The sequence below is a fragment of the Taudactylus pleione genome, unplaced genomic scaffold, assembly GCF_031769625.1.
Source record: "Taudactylus pleione unplaced genomic scaffold, aTauple2 ptg000041l, whole genome shotgun sequence".
NCBI lineage: Eukaryota > Metazoa > Chordata > Amphibia > Anura > Myobatrachidae > Taudactylus > Taudactylus pleione.
Genome location: NW_028284443.1, coordinates 57,929,022 through 57,932,047, shown reverse-complemented (window position 1 = coordinate 57,932,047; position 3,026 = coordinate 57,929,022). Strand labels below are relative to the sequence as shown.

The 3,026-nt window shown below is 39.0% G+C and overlaps 1 non-coding gene across 1 annotated transcript; it reads right to left on the bottom strand.

Annotated features, from left to right (window-relative positions):
- Positions 1–423: 423 nt before the first annotated feature.
- On the bottom strand, positions 424–496 carry TRNAF-GAA (transfer RNA phenylalanine (anticodon GAA)). Its single transcript has one exon. It is a non-coding gene; the product is annotated as a tRNA-Phe (tRNA).
- Positions 497–3,026: the final 2,530 nt, after the last annotated feature.

Genomic DNA, 3,026 nt, shown 5'->3' with positions numbered 1-3,026 from the left:
GCACTTAGGAATAGTTAGGTGTCCCGATTTTTAATTTTAACTTTTTAGATAAGCATTAAAATTAATATAAAATACATTTTTTGTTTTAATTTGGGTTTCCCTGGGCCTTTATGAACCTCTGAAAGGGCCTGGTTACGGCCCTGGGTAAATGCAATAATGTTATTTTGTTTGATAAAGCTAATGCTTCACTATGTAGATCGGCCACTGTGGAACTAAGAATTTTCATGTAATAAATATGATCCAAAGCCAATTAAAATATTAAATACATGTGCAAAAAAAGTTGTGTGCATCTTCATTAACTACATTAAATAAAAAACACAAATACCTTACCATACATGCTATTAATCTGAAATCACAGATCAGTGAATAGGCAATAAAAGGAGGAGGGGCGTTGATGAAAAAAACAAAAAACATAAAAACTTTTGCCGAAACCCGGGATCGAACCAGGGACCTTCAGATCTTCAGTCTAACGCTCTCCCAACTGAGCTATTTCGGCTGCTGAGGTTAACGCTCTCTTTTACATGTGATGAGCTGTAGTGGGCAGATCTGTAATTACATCTATCACTATGCCGTAGCACTGTTACGTGTTGTTTCCGCAGCCAGTTACATATCCAGCGCACCCGCCTGTAGCGTCACTGTGTGCCCCGGTCGCGCTATAGCTCTGGTCGGCACTGTCACTGCATGATTTACTATGGAGGTGACATGGTTGTTCTACGGATACGGAACATACGGCAATGTGCACGCTTATATATTATCAGCAAATAGCTGGGAGCATTTGGTTCTGAAGTGTAGCATACATACTGCATTTATGTATCCAGTGTGGATAATGCTTCCATGACGTTTGCAGCTAGATAGCTCTGGATTTGTGTAGCATCATGTAGTTAGATTGCACGGATGCCTATGTGAATAGCAATACTGCCATCTAGCCGCACATACAAGCTGTCCCCATAGCTGTCACTGTCATGCATGCTACAGAGCTGGTGTATGTATTATGTTACCCGTGTAGCAGGAAGACTTGTGCATTGAACATGGTTATCTTGTAATTTATTTGTGTAATGTAAATCATTTATAACACACAAAGTGATACACGTTATTATGCTGAGTACGTGATACTACTATTACTTGTTAGCGTGCACTATTATATAGCGTGGTCCATGTCATGTCCATGGTAATGGTGGTAGGCAAGTCTATTGTTTCCGGACAGAGAGAACTGATTGCCAGCACCAGGATCGCTCCCTGTGAGAGGAGGTCTATTGCCTTCCCCCTGCCACACATCATACATAGCCCACCTACCAGGAACCAGATTACCTAAATATGTAACCTGCAGCCTATCCTCCCAACAGGTAGGTGTGTGTGTGTTGGGAGGATGGACTATACGATAAATATTTAGGTCACCTGGATCCAGGTAAATTTACTATGTAGTGAGCGGTAATGTTATATGGAGCTATAGTATTTATATGACTGTACTTGAGGCCATAGGAGCAAAATGTAATACTTATCTATTTTTTGAAAGTGCTCTTTTTATGACATGGTAACTGGCAGTAGAAATATTGGGGTGTTCCAACACGTGAGGATGCATGAAGGTATTTATATGGTGGCATGGGAAGGTACATGGTAATATAGTATAAATTTATGCTATGGAAGTGCATGAGGGCCAGTGCTATCTTTAGGCATATCTAGGTGCCACTGGTTAAGGGGGGCACTCCCAGAAATAGCACCCAATCTCAGCCTTATAAAGGAACAGTTAGGTCTAATTGATTGTTTCTCAAGCTATACCATGTGCATTAAATAATAACATTTTCACTGTACTAAAATAAAACTTTTTTCACCAAAGTACATCTTTTTAAAAAAAATAAACCATATTTTTTTTTCCAATAAACAATGTGACATTTTATTATTTGCAAGACCATGCTAACGTGACATTTTTATGGATGGCAATGGCATGTACCTCATTTTACATACATACATTAATTAGAGCAACATTTTTCAACCACTGTGCTGTGGCATACTAGTGTGCAGCGAGTGGTTGCCACAGCACAGTGGTTGAAAAATGCTGCTCTAATTAATGCGGCAATCAGCTCAGTGCACTTGTAGTGTAGTGTAGTGTATTTTATTCCTGTGGAGGCCAATATGTGTGTATATTTTTATGTGGGAGCCAATGTTTTTTCATTGATCACGCACACCGCATTGCTGGACAGTGTGCCCAGCCATTTTAAAATCTTGTCTAGTGTGCCTCGAGTTGGAAATCACTGAATTAGAGGATGAATCTTTGTATTCCTGTCTTGGAAATAACAATTAAGGAACACCCATTTACTACAGTTTGAATGCTTGTTAAGGAAGTAGTCATTTATATGTTAGATGTTTATGATTAAAACAAGGGAATGGAAACACTGGTACCACTGAGAGAGATTGATATTGGCAGGAAGGATACAACTCGTAATGTTGAATTTAATATAACAGGGGGATTGTCCACATGCAGTGTCTGCCTCCATGACAACATCATAACTCATTCAAAAGGTTCTGTATATTTAGTCGACATTAATGTTTGGCATGTTGACACTGACCACGTCAACATTCAACATTTCGAATAGTGACAAAACATTCCGGGTGGTCCGGCAGTCAGCTGACTCTGACTTTTCGCTGATCCAGCATTGGTTCCATATCAACATATTGTTAGATTTCTGGTGTCGACGTAATGACGGCATCCCCATAGAAGGGCGCAAGGTATAACTGGCACACTCACATCCCTAGACATTAAACAAGATCTCTAAGCCAGTATCCTCAAGTACAAGAGGTAATTTAAAGCGAAACATTCCAAAAAGTGAAATTTGTTTGTTAAGGGTAATCCCCAAAAAATATGTTTTTGGTGGCATTTCAGAAATGATTAAAGAATGCTCCTAGGAAAAAGGTAAAGAAATGATATGCACCCAATAGTATACTATATTCAGTATTGTTATTTCATAGGTAGGTATGTAGATCTCTTAACTCATGTGAAGAAAAATAAATTGTAACCATAGTGTAATATT